At 38.3% G+C, this 24,424-nt stretch overlaps 1 non-coding gene across 1 annotated transcript; it reads right to left on the bottom strand.

Moving 5' to 3' along the window:
- Positions 1 to 1,229: 1,229 nt before the first annotated feature.
- Positions 1,230 to 1,335, bottom strand: LOC121968765. The gene has a single exon (XR_006108302.1). It is a non-coding gene; the product is annotated as a small nucleolar RNA R71 (small nucleolar RNA).
- Between the last annotated feature and the right edge of the window lie 23,089 nt (positions 1,336 to 24,424).

Genomic DNA, 24,424 nt, shown 5'->3' with positions numbered 1-24,424 from the left:
TGTCTAATTAATCATATGTAGATACATTTCTCAGTCCTTAGCCGGTTGTCTATTGCAAGAGAGAACCGACAACTTTCTGCATGTTTGGCAATTGAGGGATAAGAATTGGTGAACCATTTACATTCGAGAAATCCTACAAAGAAACCAAAACACCTAGAATCTCCCTTTATCATAATCCAAAACACTAAACTCTTGTTTGTTGATATTTAAGATTAGATTTGTTTACCTTACTTTGCTTTTGAAACGATTGGATAGTTGTTTGGCTAATTCGCATTGAGACATTTCTAGTGCTTATTCCAGTTCCTGTGGATACGATAATCTTTTATATTACTTGCGACATTTCCGTACACTTGCGAAGAGCGAACAAGTTTTTGGCGCCGTTGCCGGGGACTGCGCTATAACATTAGGAATTATCAATTGAGTTAGACTAAATATAACATTTGTTTTCCTTTACATTTGCATAGTTGTAACTAATTTTTTTTTAGAATTCTCTTTCTATAAGCTTTTCTTTTCCTGAATAAGATTCTTGACAATTCTTTTTGTTGCAATTAAAATTCTAATTCTAACTTTGTATTCTTGATTTCTAGTACTCTAATCTAACTTTTCTCTATTTTCTCTTTTGATCTTGTTTCTTTCTTCTTTTCTTTTGTAAACATATCTTGCAATTTTTAGCGTATGAATTATTCTAGACATTTTTCTTTTTCCTTTTATCTTTTCTTTCTTGTTTTCATTATGCACTTTCTTTCTTGCAATTTAAATTCTGCATTTGCTTTCTTGCTTTTCATATTGCATTTTATTTCTTGTTTTTGATTCTTGATAATTTTCTTTTTCTTCTTGAATATCCATGAGCACTAACATGTCAAGCAGGCCCATGAGAAATTTTTCTACACCCTTTTCTGCGAGATTTTTATCTCCCATTGTGCAACCTCAAATTGAAGTAGAAAGTTTCCAACTAGACCCAGAGACAATTTTCATGATACAAGGTCACAAATTTGGAGGAGAAGTATCAGAAAGTCCTTATCTGCATCTTGAAACATTTTTAGAGATTTGTGATTTGGTGAAATGTGAAGGAGTATCAGCAAATGCAGTTCGATTGATGACATTTCCTTTCAGTATCAAGGATAAAGCAAGGACTTGGCTATATTCTCTCTGTCCTCAAAGCATCACAAGTTGGGAACAATTGGAGAAGCAATTTCTGAATCATTTTTTCCCTCCAAGTAGAACGGTGTATATGAGGAATTGCATAACAAATTTTTCTCAGGCATATGGAGAATCATTATTTGAAGTATGGGATAGATTCAAGAGTCTTCAAAGATAGTGCCCTCATCATGATTTTGAAAAATGGCTGATTTTGCACATATTCTATGGGGAAATTTCTTTCTCAGACAAGACTTTATTGGATTCATCAGCTGGAGGTTCTTTTATGGACAAAAGTGTAGATGAAGCTTATTCGTTAATTGATCAAGTGACATTGAACCTCCATGAATGGTCGAACAAAAGTTGGATGGAATTTCCCTCAGATATTCAAGAAGTGCAAGCCATAAATGTAAGAGAGCCTGTCAAACAAAATGAAATTCAACCACCTAAAAATGTTGAAATTCACAAGTCACAGAGTGAGGAGTTCAAACATTTGGGGGCAAAGCTTGATAGTATTGTTTCAAAATGGTTTAAAGAAGATCCCCCTCCTACACAGTCAAGATCTAATGAAAAGTGTGATGATGTTGGGTTGAGAAGTGGCAAAAATCATGAAGAACTTCTGAAGAATGACATGTTTAGAATTGGGGAGAAGAATAATAGAAGATCACAAGAACTCAGTTCCATTTCTCTAGGAAGTTCCCAAAGGCCACAAGTACCTTTCCCTCAACGATTAATCACACCAACATTAGATAAGCAAGTTGGACCTCCTCCAAAAGCTCAAAGGGAATTTGGGAAAAAGGGAGTTCAGTCTTTCCCAGGACCTTCACTAAGGGTTCCTTTTCCACAAAGGTTAGTGGGGGTCAATGAAAATAAAGACTTCGGCAAATCCTGTGACACTAATATGGTTGAGTGTAGATTTTTAAATATATATGAAGATGAAGATTTTTCAGATGAGGATTTTATTGATAATGTAGTGGTAAATAAGTTTTCAGATCTACCTCAAAATTTTATAAGGTGTTATAGTGACATTGAATTTTCAGATGATGAATGTGATGTGGTAGATCAACTTAAAACTGCAAGTGAAGTTATTGATCCTCTTGTTATTGATTCTCCTATTGAGGACATAGATGTTGGTTTATTTTTTGATGTATGTGTTGATGATGATGATATGGAAGAATGTGTAGGGAGCTGTGTTGTGGAAGCAGCATCTCAAGGATCACCACCTTTGTCAAGACAACCCTTAGAGGTTTTAAGAATTGATCATGTTGTGGAACAATGTATAGGGACTTATACAGAGCTAGTAGAGTCTCAAGAATCACCATCATTGGTATCATCAACACCTAAGCTAGAGCCAGAATCATCATTTGATTCAGAGGAAGTCACATCTACATGTTTAGAAATTTCAAGTATTTCTCAGCAAAGTAAGGATTGTATTTCTTGTGATCTTTTGGAAAACTTTATGGAGGTACCTATAATTGACTTTGTTGGATGTGATTCAGTTTTTATTACTTATTCATCTTATCTTGATATGGTTCTAGCTCTATACTATATAACATGCTTGTGGGAGATTTGTTTTTCTTTTGGATGTGCAGATTTCACATGGGCCAATAATTGGAAGCTCAATCTGAACCGTCTTCGACCACCTGAAAAAATTTCCAAGAAGACGAAGATGGAGAGAGTTATACTTTACTTTGTAGCTCCTTTGATGAATGCTCCCTCCATAATAAGAGCCCTTGGTAGGAGGGTTCTAAAATATCTTACCCCTCCAAGAGCAAGATTTAGATGAATCTAATGAGGTGGTCGAGCTAATGACCTTAAACAAGCGCTTCTTGGGAGGCAACCCAAGTTCATTTTCCTTATTTTCTTTTATGTCTTTAGTTCTGTCTTTATAATAAACATGTATCCTCTACTTAATTTTTCTTGTCTATCTTATTGTTGTAGAATTCAAAGTTGTGGAGGAATGTGAGTATTGGATGGAGGAGTATCTTTAAAAACATGAATGTTAACCATTTGGAGCTCATCACTTGGTAACTTCTCTTAAAATCTCCTCCACATTGTTTTTAGTTTTCATTGGGACAATGAAAAATTTAAGTCTGGGGGGATGCATTAGATGCATTTGATTTGCTTTGTTTGTTTTTGTTTTTGCTTATGTCTTGCATTTTGTTTTGATTTTTTGTGGCATACATCTTGAGAACATCAAATCTTCACTTATATGCTTTCTTGGATTCAAGTGAAATGTTAGCACGATTATTGTCTTGATTCATGATGTTCGAATGATGCTAGTAGTAAACTTTATGTACTTCTTCTCTCTATCTTGGGTAGCATGAAACAAGCTAAGAATCTTATGGTGATGAGTTTTAGTTTTGGTTCAACCTTAAGGATTTTATCTTCACTACACTTGTGCTTGATGCTTGAATAGTTGATGTCATTGAAATAGTCATGATTCATCTTGTTTGCTTAGTACTTGGTTTCCATGGTGATTTCTCAACTTTCATTTTGGTTACTGGATGAGGCTCAAATCATTAAAGCTCATTTGGAAAAATCAAAATATCCCAACATGTGTGCTAAAAATTACATTTGTGAATAAGTTTTAAACAATGCAAACACTTATAAAAAAAAAAAAAGGAAATAAGGGATATAAAAAACAGTTGTCATGAGTGGAATCTAGCAAGTCACCCCTTTGAGACCGAGTTAGGTTACTGGGGAAATGACTGTTTAGCTTCTCTTGAGATTGAGCACACCTTTGAGACCTTGGGTTAGTTGAGAAATATGAACCAAGTGAATGGTGAGTAAGTGCCTATCACTGGTTACTTGTCTTTCACTGGAAACACTAGGAATTCAAATTTGATGACGACTTGACTAGGACATGGATTGAAACTTGAAGAGTGTTGAGTTACTTTTACACTGTGCACAAGATTCTTATGCTTGAACCATACTTTACTTGTTTCTATGATCATGCTTTCTAATGAAACTTTTTGATAGAGTTAGGAAAGTGCACTAGGTTTTATGAATGTGTTGTAGAACATATGAATTTAGACTGCGGCATTTTGCTTGAGGACAAGCAAAGGTTTAAGTCTGGGGGTGTGATGTGCGTAGATTATATACTCTTTTATGCATGTTTTTACGCACATTTACATACTTTGAGCATGCTTGATCTATGCATTTTTATACTTCCAGCTTTCCTTTTAGCATATTTACTCTTTTGGTTCGGAGATCTGCTTTTTGTGCATTTTCTGTACACAGGAGTCGATTTGGTGAAGAATCTACATCCTTGGGCAAGCATTGGAGGAAACAAAGGGAGAAAGCACCGGGCCGTGTACCTCACACGGCCCTGCACTGGTATGGAGCTCGGGCCGTGTGGAGTTTGGCACCAATAGAAGTGGAGAATGACATGGCCGTGTGAACTTCACACAGCCTTACATGGCCGTGTGAGGTTTCCAGAGACTAAGCAGGCTGTGGCCGTGTGCACCACACGGCCGTGTAGCATTTCCAGAGAGCGGAAGGGTCCTGGCCGTGTGAGTCACACGGCCGTGCAGCTTTGGCAGAGAAGGAACTGGACATGGCCGTGTGAATCTCACACGGCCGTGTCACGGGGCCGTGTGGCGCCCGATTCCCTCCTCTATTTAAACCCTCCTTCATGAATTGAAAGGGGATCTCTCCCCCTTTGGGAGAAGGCAAGATTTGGTGGTTTCCTCCCATTCTTGGGAGGATTTCTGGGCGATTCAAGGGGAGTTCTTGGCGATTCCGGCTCCGGAGCGAGGATTGGATCCGAAGACGAAGTTTCTTCGTAGATAAGTTTTCTCTTTCCCCCTTTTTCTTGGTTTCTTGGATTGGGGATTTAAGGAATGCTTGTATTCTCTATTTCTTCGGGTTTTCTTCCTCGATTCATGGAGTAGATCTTGTATTCTAGGATGAAGGGAGTATTCGTATGATGGATTGATGTAATCTCTTATAGATTTGCCATTCTCTTGTTTCAATGACATTATCTTGCTTGTATCAATTAGATCTTGAACGATTAAAGATGATTCGTGCTTAATTCTCATTCTTGATTAATTGTTTGAATTTCTTATGGACTTTGTAAAGATAAACTCTCACTCGATCATCCGAGGGATCCACGTGACAGGTGCAAGCCCGTGTAAAGACGTTTGAGAGACAATCTTGAAGAGGAAATAGGAATATTCAAGAGAGTAGGATGGATTTTGTGATTAGTTTCTTGTATCTTGATAGATTGATAAGTCGTGGGCTTCTACGTTGATATCCGAGGAAGGTATAGTAATAGGTGCACTTCTGTGTAAGGACAACATAGGTTCATGTCTAATTAATCCTATGTAGATACATTTCTCAGTCCTTAGCCGGTTGTCTATTGCAAGAGAGAACCGGCAACTTTCTACATGTTTGGCAATTGAGGGATAAGAATTGGTGAACCATTTACATTCGAGAAATCCTACAAAGAAACCGAAACTCCTAGAATCTCCCTTTATCATAACCCAAAACACTAAACTCTTGTTTGTTGATCTTTAAGATTAGATTTGTTTACCTTACTTTGTTTTTGAAACGATTGGATAGTTGTTTGGCTAATTCGCATTGAGACATTTCTAGTGCTTATTCCAGTCCCTGTGAATACGATAATCTTTTATATTAGCTTGCGATATTTCCGTACACTTGCGGAGAGCGAACACTAACACTTAGAAAAATTCTGGGAATGATTTTAAAAAAACTGAATTTTTGTGATTTAAAAGTCAGTTTTAATAGAAATAATTTTTAAAATTATTTTATCACTGAAAAATGTTGAAAAGTTTTGAAACAATTCACCATACTTATCTTAAACCATGATAAAATTTTCATGAATAAAAGAAAATAATATCAGTAGTAATAAATTATTTTCAATAGAAGGATGTATTTTTTAAGAAAATGCTTAAAAAATAGATTTTGAGATAAAATTTTTTTGTAACTTTTCTCAATATGTAAAATAAAAAATCATATCTTCAGAAAAATTAAAATTTTGAAGTTTGACCTTTTGAGAATTTTTTATATTAAAAATTTATAGTTTGGTAAAAAATTCATAAAAAAATAAATAATGGTCAAAAAAATTTCTAAAATAGAGAACATGATGTTTTATTATAAGAAAATAAAATTTACAAAAAATAATTCTGTGAAATATTTTTAATTCCCCAAATATAAATTTTATAAAAAAATTATAAAAATAATACAGCGGTCAAAAAATTTAAATTTTTTTTCTATAGATAAGTAATAAAATCCCTTTTCTCAAAAAAATTATGATCTAATTAATTTTGAATAAAAATGATGTGAACCAATTTATTTTAAAAAAAAGTTTCACAATTTCAAGCAAAAAAAATATTAAATCAAGTTAAAAATAAGACATGCATAAAGATTTAATCTAAGCATGATTTTGGAATTCAATATAGGTTCCTACCTACTAGATTAACCAAAAATTTTCTTGGAATATACTCTTTTGTTACTTTTTTCATTTAACTCTTATAGAATCTATAATACCAATTTAGTCTTTGATAATTTCTGAAATTTGATGTAGCAGAATTTGAACATGCAAACTTTTTTTAAATTTTCTATTTGTTCTTTCAATTTTTCATTTTCATCCTTGAGTTTATCATACATTTCTAAAGGACATGCATTTGCTAAGATTGCTTTTAATTCTAAAACTTTCTTTTTTAAATTAGTATTCTTAGACTTAATCTTATATAACGATCTAGTCATAGATTTAATACCTGAATATAATTCGTCAAGAGGTAGTAGACATACCTCACTTACTAGATCCGCTCTGAAGCTTGTTTCTTCCTCCTCACTGTATGTCTCTTCTGAGGAGCATCCTCCTTCATTTGTGCTCTCCTCCTAGTGACTTGCCATTAGTGCAAGTCTAGTGTCCTCCTCCAAATTAGATTATGAAGATGACTCATCCCAAGTCATCTTCAGGGCTTTGAGCTTTGTTGTATTCGGTCCTTTCTTGTTGTCCTTCTTCTTCAGTCTTGGGAAATCATCCTTGATATACCCTTCTTCATTACAGTAATAGCATCTCACTTTCCTTTTTCTTCTTTTCTTGGCTTACACATCATTAAATTTATTAGATCTAAAAAATTTCTTGAATTTTCTTACCATAAATGTTACTTCGTCATTATCGAGGGAAGTGTCGGCATCTGATTCATCCTTCTTAGCTTTTAGGGCGATGTTGTTTGATTTTTCTATGTCCCGAGTATCTTCACAATGAGACTCATGAAGTTCAAAGGTTGAAAATAAACTTTCAAGCGTACTTACCTTAAGGTCCTTAAAGATAAAGTAAACATCTACTAAGGCTGACTACTCTAGAGTTCTCGGAAAGGTGTTAAATGTGTACCTTAAAGAGTCATGATTTATTACCTTTTCTTTGATATTGAGTTGGGTGATCAAATCTTTGATCTTAGCATGTAGTTGAGCTACCTTCTCTCCGATGTTCATTCAGAGATTCGTCAATTGACTTCGGAGGATGTCCTGCCTCGCTAATTTTTCTTCTGAAGTGCCCTCATGAAGTTTAAGAAATTTCTCTCAAAGCTCTTTTGTAGAGTTGTAGCTTTCGATCCTGCTAACCTCCTGGGGTGGAAGGACTCTAAGCAAATAGAATTTCGCCTTGCCATTAGCCATGAAGTCAGCTTGTTCCTTCTTCATTCACATATACTCTTTTTTGTCGACTCCTTATTGATCCTTAGGTGCTATAAAATAATATTTTATAATTAACAAAATTTTAAAATCGGTCTTGAAGAATATCTCCAAGTACTTTTTTCATATTGCAAAGTCTCCCTCGAATTTCAGCTGGTAGATGCTGGATTTAGCCATCGTCTTTGTGCTTCAATCGGCGGTTAGTCCTTTTGAGGCTGTTAGACTCTGATATCACTTGTTGGACCAGATAGGCAGGCAAGAGGGGGGTAAATTGCCTTGAAAATAAGTTAGAATAATCTTGAGCTAGTTTGAGCAGGGACACAATATTAGTTAACCAAATATAACATTAAAATAATACTTAAAATGAAATAAACAAGAGACTAGGATTTTTTACTTGGTTACAACCTAGGTGGTTATAAAGCTCCACTAAAAATATCTCCTTTGTTGATTGTGGAGAAGCCTCTTACACTCTTTGATAGCTCAGAAAGTTGCTAGGATTTGAATACAGAAGTTGTGTTCTATTTCCTAACCCTAGGAGTCTTTTTATAACCCTTAGAAAATTCTATCCGAAGCTAGAAGGTGCCTTCAATAGGGTTCAAGGTGTCTTTAATCAAAGAAATTTTATCGCTAAAGATGAAACTTTATCTTTAGTTAAAGGTCACTGGAAGGCGCCTTCGACACTGTTCATAGAAGGTGTCTTCAAAGCCATTGAAGGCTCCTTCCTTATAGTAGATCAACAATTGATCTTCATCCTCGAGCAATATTTTGCTCTGGCTTTTTGCCCCTTAGAAATGCTCGCGCTTCCTTCTCATCTGCCAGCATACTCTTCTGCAGCATCTCATCCCTCGGACACATCAAGACCGTCAACTCTTTTTCATGCCATCCTTCACATCAAAACTATCATGGGATACTTACAGTTTGTAAGTTCAATATAAATAAAATGTAGATGATGATCACTAAAAAAAATTCTATATTTGAGATCCTTGATCCCTCCTCTTTCTTAATATATAAAGATTTTAATTTTTAGAGTCTCTAAAGTCCATCAGCCGATTTTGAACAAAATTGGCTGATAGACTAAACTACATCAGTCATATGTGTTCGGGCTTGTCTCCTGAACGTGAAAATTCCCATTAATATTATTACAATACATTATATTGAGAGCAGTGATTTTTTGAATATGACTTGACCACGAGAATTGATATCAGTTCATTAGTCGACTGATACTTATATCAGTCGAATTGATCATTATATCGATTCGACTAGGAAGTTCCTAGGAAGGGAACAGAGATGAATTGATTTGACTAATATTAAAAATCAATTGACTAGTCCAGTTTTTGAAGTAATTAGAGATGAATCTATTGAATTAATATGATATATCAGTCAATTGGATGTATTTCAAAAGTAAACATATACGAATCGATTCGACTGATATGAAATATCAGTCGATTGGTTCCGTTTCTAAAGTAAATAGATATGAATAGGTTTGACTAATATGAGGATTCAGTTGATTGGTGATGTTCTAGCCAAGAAATCAATTTGATTAATATCACCATCGATTTTACAAATAATTATATGAGTCAACTGAATGACAAATATATTCGATTGATTAACAAAAGATGTTTAAAGCTCAATAAAAATGATACATTGATGTTGATCACTCAAACACACCATATTTGAGATTCTTGATTCCTCCTCATTCTTAAGATATTAAATTTATGATTTTTAGAGTTGTTATGGTCCATCAGTCGATTTAATCAAAATTGAATGATAGACCAAAGGACATCAGATTGTTCTCTGATTGGTGTCCTGAATGTATCCATGCCTCAAACAATGTTATAATCCAATACAAAAATAATCTAGAACATAATAATTTTACAAAATACAATAAGAATCCATTAGATTATCTAAGTGGTGAATGTCTATCATCCATTTTTCAAACACCGCATCAAAAATATTCTAATTACACATACCAACACTCACAAGTTATATCTCTACATAAAAGAACATATGAATATAGAAACATAACATAGACAACATTACATTAAGATATTTAAATATGTTTAGCAAAATACACATCTGAATATATTTAGCAAAATACACTTATATGTCCATTCATTACATTGATAAGCTTGTGTACTAAATACATACAAAAGTTTAGTAATATCACAAAAGAACACCAATGCATGTATTAACTTGCTGGAGGCATTCTATAAGATCTTTTATTATGACCTAATTGTTTGCGCCTACTACACTTATTTTTAACCTTTCCCGTGTGCTTGAATGAGATCCTTGCCTTCTTCCTTTTTCCAGGTTGCACAAGGCTACTAGGTGGTAAAACAATACATTCTTGTCCACCTATTGGCCAATATTGTTTACTTCATGGATAAATACAATCCATGTAAGCACTTTTCCAAGTTTCAAATAAAAAATAATACTCACAATATTTATACGGGCCCATGTTCCTATATAAACACACTTCCATAGCATGTGAGCAAGGAAGCCCTAAAATTTGGAACTCACCACAATCACATTTACAAAACTCCATGTCAACTATATAGGATGATGATGATGAAGTTTGTCCCACCATTTTTGATCTGGTATGTGGATGAATCGTAAAGTGCCCAATTTTTTTTGTCTCCTAGAGTCAATCTCCTTCATAGCTAATGGCGTCAATTGTCACGCCCTGAGGAAGTCCCTGTCCGAAGAAATTTCGGCAGCACCTCCCCTGTACGGGTGACAATCTGAAACATTTATACAAAGCCCTCAAGGCCACATATACCTCGGCCAACACGGCTGGAACAATAACAGTAATAAAAATATAACACAAAGTCATCCACACAGTTTATATCATCAACCCACTCGGCTGGAACAAAAATCCAAAATACAGTAGAAAAACGATAGAAAACCAAAATACATGACATGCTAGCCGGCTAAGCTTACACCACACCAAAAAGCACCAATCCGGAAACAAAACTGAAACACAAGCTAGATACACAAATACCAAAGTACAAATGGACAACATCGAAGACAGATCTTCTGAAGTGACATGGGGACCAGCAGGAAGGATACTCCAAGCGACACCAAAACCAACCTGGTACCTGAAAAAGATAGTGTCCACGGGGGTGAGTTCAACAACTCAGCGAATACCAATAGACATGTCTAGTAAGATATATCTCACAGCAATAAACATGGAATACAACTTCCTAATCATATATATAGGAAATATACAAAACTGAAAGGTAACTGAGGAAGCTGTACTCACTGGGAACTCCTATCCAGTACAAAAGGGTCGTCAAACCAGATACACAATATGCCTCCTGTATGCATGTCAAACAAATGCATCCACCAAAATGCAGCATATAAGTGCAGCAAACACAAGCAAATAAATGCAATAAATGCATATGATGTCAATGACATGGTCACCCCTGACGCCAGTCAGTCATCTCACACCCAATGGTGAGACTGAGTGGGTAGGGCTGTGACAACCGTGCACTCTGACGTCACTGCTCCTGATGAGTGACCGAATGGACGGGATGCTATCGGAGTAAACACATACTCCTACCCCAAATCATAAATGGGGGAGCGCAATGCTCTCATCTCCCGGTACACTATGACGGGAAGGGATCCCTGACGTGCTACCACGTTGCGTCACACTACCCATGAGCGGACCAACGGAGCACCGAACAGAGCAAAACTGACGTGCTACCACGCTGCGTCATGCTACCAATGAGCGGACCAATGGAGCACCGAACAGTGATGAAATTGGCGATATGCTCTACAATAATGGAGCAGCCTATCACGCAGCATGCAATCATGCGAATGGTGCATGAAACTAAGCATGACAATATCCTGAACCAAATCCACATATATATATAAAAATGTGTACCCTAGTACAAGTAAGTCAAATCAACATATCTAGGGTATACAGACCCTCTATGGTATAACAACCTAGGTCCTGAACATATCCACCTCCATAAAATATGTACCAACAATGTACATGGATCAAAGCAAAAGGTCTAGGTATACAGATCAGGTATGATATAAAAATATAGATACACATGTCAGATAATAAAAATCCAGAGTCTAGTCCTAAACACAGTAAAGCATGGTATGTCACTTACTCTAGGAATTAAGGTACTCATGGTAATAATCATGAAGTATAAACATGGATACATAACAGGCGACCAAACAGATCATGCTATGGGTATCAAACCGTGACATACCAAAGACAAACATGATCATTACTTGTAGCTATAAAATACTATGCATATCCAATTGACAATATCATAAAAGATAAGTCAAGAGGTACCCTCCTTCATCTGTTGATCGTGACAAATAAGGCCACCTTGAGACGTGTCTCCGACTAGTATTCCTGCAACACAGAATACATAACACTGCTAAGTAATATCATAATCCAAATAGCTAATCCCAATCTCAATCCGATTAGGAAATCAACATTTTAATTCCCTTTACTGTCTCCAACACTTCTTTCATACCTAATCCCCTTATGATTTAATTCAATTCAATTAGTTAACCCTACTTGTTAACATGCTTCAATTATCCATCAAGATACAAACTAACAACCTAGCTATTATAATCAATCCTCAATTAATATATCGTTTACCAAGATAGAACATATTAGAATCCCAAACTGATACAAAGCTATATCAACCTAATACCATCAATCCAAATCAACCAACATAATTGATTGTATTCATTAAACCTTACCTTAGGACCAAACCAAAAAGGAAGATCACAGTGGTTAGTGCTCTCACCAACAATGTCTGCCAAGTAAAACACCATACAGGGCCTACACAGAAGTTAATGTAATTAACCCTATGCTTACCTAATAAAAAGCAATACCAATAACTCAAATTCTGATCTACCTAATGTCACATGGTTAGTTCTGTCAAATCTGCTGAAACTGAACAAAACCAGCACTGATCTAATACTTAGACATTTCATTGCTCAAACCATAGAAATCATTTAATTCATCTTCCAAAACTCACTTAGATTTGGAGACTCCTCAGTTGAGCCACGGAAGAGATACTTGCAGACAGAAATTCATGGCCAAAGCTACCGTAAAGTTGCTACCAAGGCAAAGTCGGAGCTACAGCCATCACCCACCAACTTAGCACAAACCTCTTATACAAAAATTGGAATTCAGATCTCTATAAATCCAAAACCAAAATGCCTTACCCAATTTCTGTGCCGGCAATTTCCTCTCTGCAAGCGATTCAACAGAAGCAGATAGATGAGATGAGTGAAGAAAGAACCGGCAATAGAAAAGCTAGGGCACGACGTGTTGGAGTGTATACTGAAAGCCTAAGCTTTGTAAACATTCATTATGAATAAAGAATCACATTTTGTCAAATTGTCTACATTTAGTTGTAGTTGTTCAATTAATTTATATTGTAGATAACATAGTATGTGGTGTCACATGCAGAAGATAATGTTATCAGTACCTTATAAATTATAAACAGTAGCTCACAACCAAAATGGAAAGGAACAAACCATTAGAAGGTCGTAGTGTAATTAGGTATTAGTTTATCTTGACTATATAATTACACTAGTACACTCAGAGTGTATTGAGTAGGACCATTTGAGGTCGTTTCTTTTATACTGACTTTATAAAGGAACAAAGACCTCAGTTATTATGGAAGTGTGTGCTCTTAATCCTAATATAATAACAAGTACATATATTTGATATTTATTTCTTTAATTTATCAATGGGTGAGATTTAGTTCGATGAATCAATAAACCCGATAAGTTGGGAAATGGTATCACTTATAGTGTGTGTTGTTGATTATAGAAGGAAACTGTGTCCTAGAGATACTAGGTTGATAATGTCCTCAAGAGAAGCTCATAAGGATTGTCATGTTAAACCCTGCAGGTGGACTTAGTCCGACATGATGATAAGGTTGAGTGGTACTACTCTTAGACTAAGATATTAATTAAATGAGTTGTCAGTAACTCACTTAATTAGTGGACATTCGATATCTTAAACATGGGGAGACTAACACACTCATAATAAGGAGCCCAAAAATGTAATTTGGGATTGGTGCGGTAGTTCAATAATAGTTCTCTAGTGGAATGAATTATTATTGATAAAATTAAGTTGTGTGTTCGGGGCGAACACGGGATGCTTAATTTTATCGGGAGACCAAAACCAATTCCTCCTCTCGGTCCCTATCGTAGCCTCTTATTTATAGAGTACTATACCCACCTATACCCACCTTCTATACCCACCAATAGGGGGTCGGCCTGTAGGACCGTTGGGCCGGCTAGAGGGGTTGGTAAATAACCTGTCAATTAAAAACAAACAACCCTTCCTCGAACGATTAAGCTAACACTTGTAAAATGAATTAAGCAGATAAATAAAAGCATAAAAGTAAAAACGAGGCACCAGATGTTTACTTGGTTACAACCGATGTGGTTGTTAATCCAAGGAAGATTAAGCTCAAAAACTCCTTCAGGCGGAGAAGCCTCTTACAGCGTTTAGGCACAGAAAAGAGAAGCTTAACTACAACTAAAGCATACAAGTGTTTGGAAATAGAATGATCGTGATTGTTGAAAAGCTTCTGGACCAAGGCTATATTTATAGCCTTGGTGAAGCGCTGGATGGGTTCCGGCTACTGGGATAAATTTATCCCCAGCGGTTGGATCAGTCAGCTCGATCCTGTGAAAGTCCTTCAGGCGCCGGATGGTTCCGGCGCCGGACTCAGGCGCCCGGGCCAAAAGTCAACCAGTTGACTTTTGGTCCGTGCTCTCTTCTCGGTTCACTCGACTCGGTCCGGGTCTTTCGCTCGGCTCCGCTTGCTTGGGTGATCTCGACATCAGGAATAGGGCTCACCCGAACCCATCTTCCGGTCTTCTCGGCGTGCTTCCTCGGCTTCTCGTCCCTCGGAATTACCGCGTGTCCCTTCTCGTCCACCAGTGTACTCATCCATAGACTCTCTCCCGTGCCAACCTTCTCGTTGGTTGCGTCTCTTGCTCCCCGAGCAATCTTCCGCTCCGGCTTTCGTACCTCGGAACCACCGCGCGCACTTCCTTCTCGTCCGCCGGTGTACTCTTCCGCAGCACCTCGTCCCTCGAACGCACAGCGTGCCGTCCTTCTCGCTAGCTGCGTCTTCCGCTCGAGTACCTGTGCTCCTAAGCTCCTGCACACTTAGACACAAGGTTAGAAACAACGCAGGACCTAACTTAACTTGTTGATCACACCAAAACAACCTTGGGGTTCCAACACGGCCAAGCTAGCTTGGGAACCAAGCTAGGGCCGGCCTAGGTATAAATTGGGGTGGCCGACCCTAGCTTGAACCCAAGCTAGTGGGGGCCGGCCAAATTAAATTAAAAAGGAATTTTAATTTTTATTATGTGGAAGAAATAATTTATTAAAGAGAATTAAAATTAAAATATCTCTCTTGTAAAAGATCTACAAAAAATTAAAGAAAGAGATTAGATCTCTTTCCTTATTTGTAGATTGGTGAGATATTTTATTTTCTCTTTAAAATTATCCACATGTTGATAAAATTAAAATTATAGAAATTTCTTTTTATCAATCATGAAGAGATTTTTAAAGAGAAATTTTAATTTTAAAATTTCTGGAAACAAATTAGGAAGTTTTAATTGTTGATTAAAACTTGTCTAATTTATCTCTTTTGATGTGGCCGGCCATTAGAGATTAATTGGGGAAATTTTATTTTATTTTTCTCAATTAAATCATGTCAAGGGAATTAAGGAAATTTTATTGTAATTAAATTTCCTAATTTGCCTAGGCCAAGGAATATAAAAGAAGGGGTGAGGGTGCCTTCATGAGATACAACCTCTATTATTTCTCTCCCTCTTTTATTCCTTGGAGTGGCTGGTCATCCTCTTCCTCTCTCCCTCTTTGTGGTGGCCAAAACTCTCAAAGGCTTGGAGCTCTTGTGGCGGCCGGATACTACTTGGAGAAGAAGAAGGAGAGAAAGCTAGCATCTCTTGGAGCTTGGTTGGTGTTTTGTTCTTCATCCTTGGTTAAGCTTTTTGTGGCCGAACCTAGCTAGGAGGAGAAGAAGGTGGTTGGTGGTTTCTCATCTCGGAAGATCGTTGCCCACACAACGTCCGAGGTTAGAAGAGGAATACGGTAGAAGATCAAGAGGTCTTTCTAAAAGGTATAACTAGTAATTTTTCTTTCCGCATCATACTAGTTATTTTTGGAAATAATACCAAATACAAGAGGCTTACGATTCTAGAATTTCGAATATGTTTTTCGATGTTGTGTTCTTTTGTTTTTTCTTTTCCTTGTGATTTGATTGTTCTTTTCGGTTAACCTAAAGTTATTTTAGGAAATTAAATATTAGCTTTCTATAAAAGGTTTTGTCTAGTCAGTGGTGGTTGCTCCCATATCCAAGAAGGCCATGTGCCTCGCCACGTCAGTACTGGGAATCGATTATGGAAATTAATATTTAATGGAATTAATAACTTAAGGTGATTTGGGTCGAACGTGTTAAGTTCCGCAGGAGATCCAAGTCAAAATCTAAAAGAACAAATAGATTAAGTTTTGGATCAAACGTGTTAAATTCCGCAGGCGATCCAAAATTTAATTTAAAAGAACACATGGTAGCTAGGAAAAGGTTCAAACCTTTGTACAAAATTTTTGTACAGTGGAACCTCTAGGCTTTCCGAGTAGCAACCAACACGGCGCAGATGGTGGATCAGCTCTGACCAACCAAAGGAAATATGCTCAGCTCTTGGCCGGAGAGGAGTTCGGCCATGGACTCGAGACGAAGAGGAAGAACCTCTGCTTTGGCTGGTTGCGTGGATGAACGGCAACCGCGATGTCGGGATCACAGCTAGGGAAGAGATGACCGGCGGCGTTAAGTGGCTAGGGCATGAACACTAGGCAAAGGAGAGGTGCTCGGCTGCCGGCGCTCAGAAGAGGAGAATGAGGGCCGGCGCTATGGCTGAGAGGCCGGCGGATCGAGGTCGGCGTCGCGTCGGCCAGAGGAGAGGAAGAGGAGAGGGAACCGTTGCGTGGCGGTTTTGGCAATAGGGTCGGTGACTCGGTGTTCGGGAGAAGGGAATAAGAAAAACAAGGAAAAAGAAAAATAAAAATTGAACTTTTCATCATTAAATTAGGTAGCCTAAACAGGTTTTTCCCGGGCCCCGTTTTTATCCCCGTTAACTTGTCCATACGAGCTCCGAAAAATTCCCGAAAATTTTCCAAAAATTCCAGAAAATTTCCTTATTATTATTCTCTATTTTTTCGGTATTTTACATTCTCCCCCACTAATAAAAATTTGGTCCCCAAATTTTGGTATCTACCATCAGCAAATACTAACAACAGGTAAAGCGTATAAATGCTGAACGTAAATTAAACCACATACCTTAAGTGAAAAGGTGGGGGTATCGAGCTCGGATCGTATCCTCGAGCTCCCAGGTAGCCTCTTCGTCCGTATGATGCTGCCATCCGACTTTAACCATGCGGATAGTCTTGTTCCGCAACTGACGCTCTTTCTAGTCCAGAATCTGTACCAGAACCTCCTTATCAGTGACGTCAGGCTGAATAGGAACTAAGATATCTGTCAGCACATGTGCTGGGTCGGCTATGTATCTCCTCAGCATGGATACGTGGAATACATCATGAATACCTGCCAGGGATGGTGGTAGTGCCAACCGATAAGCTACTGCTCCAACCCTCTCTAGGATCTTGAAAGGCCAATGTATCACAGAGCTAGCTTACCCCTGAGGTCAAATCTCTTCACTCCTTTCGTGGGTGAAACTCGCAGAAATACATGGTCACCAATAGAGAACTCCTGGGGTCTATGTCTCCGATCAGCATAACTCTTCTGGCGGTCCTGCGCCTCTGACATCCTCCGTCTAATAGTACGGACCAACTCTGCCTCATGCTGAGCTCTATAAGGTCCCAATAACTGGGCCTTCCCAACCTCATCCCAGAGGGTGGGTGTCCGACTAGGCCTATCATACAACGCTTCAAACGGTGCCATCTAGATAGCCAAATGCAAACCATTGTTGTAGGAGAATTCTACCAATGGCAAATGATCCTCCCAACTGCCTCCAAAATCCAATACACAAAACCTCAACAAGTCCTATAGAGTCTCAATGGTCTGCTCTACTGTCCATCTGTCTGCAGATGGAAAGTTGTACTGAAACAGAGCTGCGTGCCCAAGGCCTGCTGCAGACTCTGCCAAAAAAAAATGAGACGTGAACCGGGGGTCTCTATCCGAAATAATAGTCAACGGGACACCACGTGATCTGATGATCTCCCGGAAAAACAGATCTACCAATCGATCCAGGAAATCAGTCTTCCGGATCGCTAAGAAATGTGCGGATTTGGTTAATTGATCAATGATTACCCAAATCGCGTCATGGCCTCGTCATGTCCTCAGTAAACCCACCACAAAGTCCATAGTAATGTGTTCTCATTTCCACTCAGGAATAGAAATCTGCTGAAGTAAGCCGGCATGTCTCTGGTGCTCGACCTTCACTTGCTGACAGACAAGACATCTAGCTGCAAAATCCGCAATGTCTTCCTTCATGTCGTTCCACCAATAGAAACACCTCAAATCTTGGTACATACGTGTATCGCCTGGGTGAACAGCAAATCATGAGCGATGAGCCTCCGGAGGTAACTCCTATAAGACCGGATGAGACTGAAGTATGCATAATCTGCCTCGGAAGTGTATAACACCCTCCTCGTCTCGTGTGAACTCGGTCTGCTGCCCGGAAGCTATCTGGCTACAAATAAATTACAAATACTGATCAGCAGCCTAGGGCTCTCGAATCCTCGTCCTGATTGACGACTGAGCAACTATGGTAACCAGAGTACCCTGCTCTGTCTGTCCTTATCCCTCAAGGCCTAAATCGGAGAAACCTTAAATCAAGTCTGTGACCACAACTCGGTGGCAAGCTAAAGTCCCTCCGGACTTCCTGCTGAGTGCATCGGCAACCACATTAGCTTTCCCCGGGTGGTAGCTAATGGTACAATCGTAGTCCTTTAGGAACTTCATTCATCTCCTCTGTCGGAGATTGAGTTCCTTTTTAGTGAACAGATATTTGAGACTCTTATGGTCAGTGAGAATCTCAATGTAATATCATACAGATGCTACTGCCAAATCTTCAAGGCAAAATAATGGCGACCAACTCCAGATCATAAACTGGGTATTTCTTCTCATACTCCTTCAACTATCGAGAAGTATATGAGAATACTCTACCGTGCTACATTAGAACAGCACCCCTACCCTCTAGAGACGCGTCGATGTAGAGGACAAATCCGTCCTCTCCAGAAGGTAAAACCAAAACTGAAGCCGACACTAATCTCCGCTTCTGCTCCTGGAAGCTGGTCTCGTAGTCCTCGGACCACGTGAACTTCACGCCTTTCCTGGTCAGGCGTGTCAGTGACATAGCTATCCGAGAGAAACCCTCAACGTATCTCCGGAAATATCGAGCCAAACAAAGGAAGTTGCGAGCCTCTTATATAGACTCCGTCTACTCCCAACGGAAACAACCTCGATCTCTTGTGGAGCCACGGTACACTCCTACTGGTCACCATGTGTTCCAAAATCTCACAGAAGACAATCCCAAAACACTACTGAACTTCGCATATAGATGTTCCCATCGAAACATCTCTAGAACTATGCAAAATGGTGTGCGTGACTCACCGCGAATCCAAAATAGATCACAACATCGTCAACAAAGACAATGGAAACCGATCCAAACATTCTAGGAATACCAAAATCATCAAGTCTCTGAAAACATCTAAGGCTCTGCAAGCCCTAATGGTAAAACCAAGATACATAATGTCCGTATCACAGACATTCCTAACCATAAGATCTCCGATAATAAGTCAGAAATCTGATCACCAACAACATAAATCACTAAAGAATAAATCCTCCAGTGTGAGAGCAACGCCCCATCACAGAAAATACCACATATGTGGGAGCAATGCTCTACCACAAGAAATCCTCCATATGTGGGAGCAATGCTCCACCAAAATTAATCCGAAATATGTATCCACAATTAATATGGGAGCAATGCTCCGCTACAAGCAATCCACAATATGTGGGAGCAACGCTCCACCACAAAACAATCCCTAAATATATGGGAGCTAACTCTACCACAAACAATACATAAGTGCCCAAGGCACCTAACTATACAGCTAGAGACTGCACGAGATCTCTCTACCACAGATTACTATGGTTAGCCAAAGGTATAACAATCCAGCAATCAAACCAAACTCATCGTCAATTCTATCAACATCGTAGTGAGTCACCCACTGATAAGAAAATGGGTTGACAGGGTAATCCAACAAATGACATAATGCAGACACTCCACATCCTGCATTCAACATACGTAGAATCATCATGTTGCTACCAACAATACACTTGGCACACGTGCACACACAACATAAGTATGATCGACATAATCCTCCAATTATTACACACCAAACATACTCACAACAAAGGTATAAACCATCGTGATACCTCCAACAATGCATACCGAACCCGTATGCATATAGCAACATAGGTATAATCGACAATACACCTCAAACAACACTCACATGACATATATACACATATGCCAAGAGAATAATCAACATATACTTCCAATAAGGCATACTAAACCTAGGTGCACTCACAAATCACACATAATCAACAAGATACCTCAGATACCACACCAAACACATATGTATATATCACAACACCGATGTAGTCGACAAGATACTTCCAATATGACACTCAAACACATGTACACATTTCACAACATAGATTTAATCAACAAAATACCTCCAATAAACCAATCAGACCACTCGGGTATAATCTATCAGAAACCCACAACAATTATAACTGGAAAAATATACACTCACTACATGCAATTTGACCGTCCATCAAAACACTCCTACCACACATAACAATCATATGTACACGCAACAAAGATAGACATAATCAGCATATTTGACCCAATCAACCTGGCATTCTGAAACTGCAGGGTCACCTTCTAAGTTATCCAACTATGTACATACGGTCAAAAATTAAAGTCCACATGGAATAGGATACATCGATCCACTATAGATTGACCCAAATCGACAATGGTATACTGTCAATTCAGTCTTTTCCACGCCAGTACAAAACATATACTCAAATGTGCTCTAGATACCAAACTAAGCACAAATAACCCAAAGATTCGAACCTCTAAAAATAGAATATGACTGTCCTCTACTGATCAAACCAACAAAACTAAATCAGTCATCTACTAACTAATCAAGAATACCTTAATCCTCCACAAGCAACTAAGGTATATCAATATACGACTACCCAAATCAACAAATGTAAATCAGACTCCTACTGACCGATCTAACAAGAGTAAACTAATATTTACTGATGAAATTAACTAAGATAACATAGTATACTACTAGCTAGGTCAACATAAATAGGTAGATACCATCCACTACACAGCTAATAATAACAGAGGCTGGTATGTGCCTCGATCTTCTAACCAACTAATCGTAACATAAGCTAAAACTACTGAGGGTATGACATGTAAAATCACCAAAGCCTATAATCCTTAATCTCTATTAAGGTCTACCATAATCAGTGATTTACCTAACACATAAAATATATGCTATATCAACTCGACAGGTACTACTAATAAAGAATGCTAATACATGTCATAAACTGTAATAGTCAACGGTGCATATACTAACCAAAAAGGTAGGATAACATATACCAACATACCTCCTATAACTTGGAGATGTCCTGTCACTGCCAGGTCCCAAAACCCGAAAAGTCACATCAAGAAGACTAAAACACGAAATCCAAAACACGGGATATAAAACTCGTACCGTACACTGATACCAAATAAATTGGTATCAGATAAATCTCGAAAATCCAGAACACATAGCAAGTATTGTATACCTGCTCTGATACCACTAAATTGTCACGCCCCGAGGAAGTCCCTGTCCGAAGAAATTTCGACAGCACCTCCCCTGTACGGGTGACAATCTGAAACATTTATACAAATCCCTCAGGGCCACATATACCTCGGCCAACACGGCCGGAACAATAACAGTAATAAAAATATAACACAAAGTCATCTACACAGTTTATATCATCAGCCCACTCGGATGGAACAAAAATCCAAAACACAGCAGAAAAACGATAGAAAACCAAAATACATGACATGCTAGTCGGCTTGGCTTACACCACACCACAAAGCACCAATCCGAAAACAAAACTAAAACACAAGCTAGATACACAAATACCAAAGTACAAATGGACAACAGCGAAGACAGATCTTCTGAAGTGACATGGGGACCAACAGGCAGGATACTCCAAATGACACCAAAACCAACCTGGTACCTGAAAAAGATAGTGTCCACGGGGGTGAGTTGAACAACTCAGCGAATACCAATAGACATGTCTAGTAAGATATATCTCACAGCAATAAACATGGAATACAGCTTCCTAATCATATATATAGGAAATATGCAAAACTGAAAGGTAACTGAGGAAGCTGTACTCACCAGGAACTCCTATCCAGTACAAAAGGGTCGTCAAACCAGATACACAATATGCCTCCTGTATGCATGTCAAACAAATGCATCCACCAAAATGTAGCATATAAGTGCAGCAAACACAAGCAAATAAATGCAATAAATGCATATGATGTCAATGACATGGTCACTCCTGACGCCAGTCAGTCATCTCACACCCAATGGTGAGACTGAGTGGGTAGGGCTATGACAACCGTGCACTCTGACGTCACTGCTCCTGATGAATGACCGAATGGACGGGATGCTATCGGAGTACACACATACTCCTACCCCAAATCATAAATGGGGGAGCGCAATGCTCTCATCTCCCGGTACACTATGACGGGAAGGGATCCCTGACGTGCTACCACGCTGCGTCACACTATCCATGAGCGGACCAACGGAGCACCGAACAGAGCAAAACTGATGTCCTACCATGCTGCGTCATGCTACCCATGAGCGGACCAACGGAGCACCGAACAATGATGAAACTGGCGATATGCTCTATAATAATGGAGCAGCCTATCATGCAGCATGCAATCATGCGAATGGTGCATGAAACTAAGCATGACAATATCCTGAACCAAATCCACATATATATATAAAAATGTGTACCCTAGTACAAGTAAGTCAAATCAACAGATCTAGGGTATACAGACCCTCTATGGTATAATAACCTAGGTCCTGAACATATCCACCTCTATAAAATATGTACCAACAATGTACATGGATCAAAGTAAAAGGTCTAGGTATACAGATCAGGTATGATATAAAAATATAGATACACATGTCAAATAATAAAAATCCAGAGTCTAGTCCTAAACTCAGTAAAGCATGGTATGTTACTTACTCTAGGAATTAAGGTACTCATGGTAATAATCATGAAGTATAAACATGGATACATAACAGGCGACCAAACAGATCATGCTATGGGTATCAAACCGTGACATACCAAAGACAAACATGATCATTGCTTGTAGCTATAAAATACTATGCATATCCAATTGACAATATCATAAAAGATAAGTCAAGAGGTACCCACCTTCATCTGTTGATCATGACAAATAAGGCCACCTTGAGACGTGTCTCCGACTAGTATTCCTGCAACACAGAATACATAACACTGCTAAGTAATATCATAATCCAAATAGCTAATCCCAATCTCAATCCGATTAGGAAATCAACATTTTAATTCCCTTTACTGTCTCCAACACTTCTTTCATACCTAATCCCCTTATGATTTAATTCAATTCAATTAGTTAACCCTACTTGTTAACATGCTTCAATTATCCATCAAGATACAAACTAACAACCTAGCTATTATAATCAATCCTCAATTAATACATCGTTTACCAAGATAGAACATATTAGAATCCCAAACTGATACAAAGCTATATCAACCTAATACCATCAATCCAAATCAACCAACATAATTGATTGTATTCATTAAACCTTACCTTAAGACCAAACCAAAAAGGAAGATCACAGTGGTTAGTGCTCTCACCAACAATGTCTGCCAAGTAAAACACCATACAGGGCCTACACAGAAGTTAATGTAATTAACCCTATGCTTACCTAATAAAAAGCAATACCAATAACTCAAATTATGATCTACCTAATGTCACATGGTTAGTTCTGTCAAATCTGCTGAAACTGAACAAAACCAGCACTGATCTAATACTTAGACATTTCATTGCTCTAACCATAGAAATCATTTAATTCATCTTCCAAAACTCACCTAGATTTGGAGACTCCTCAGTTGAGCCACGGAAGAGATACTTGCAGACAGAAATTCATGGCCAAAGCTACCGTAAAGCTGCTACCAAGGCAAAGCTGGAGCTACAGCCATCACCCACCAACTTAGCACAAACCTCTTATACAAAAATTGGAATTCAGATCTCTATAAATCCAAAACCAAAATGCCTTACCCAATTTCTGTGCCGGCAATTTCCTCTCTGCAAGCGATTCAACAGAAGCAGATAGATGAGATGAGTGAAGAAAGAACCGACAATAGAAAAGCTAGGGCACGGCGCAGATGGCGGATTAGCTCTGACCGACCAAAGGAAATATGCTCAGCTCTTGGCCGGAGAG

Source organism: Zingiber officinale, chromosome 3B (assembly GCF_018446385.1).
Source record: "Zingiber officinale cultivar Zhangliang chromosome 3B, Zo_v1.1, whole genome shotgun sequence".
NCBI classification, from domain to species: Eukaryota; Viridiplantae; Streptophyta; class Magnoliopsida; order Zingiberales; family Zingiberaceae; genus Zingiber; species Zingiber officinale.
This window is presented reverse-complemented; position numbering and strand designations above follow the sequence as displayed.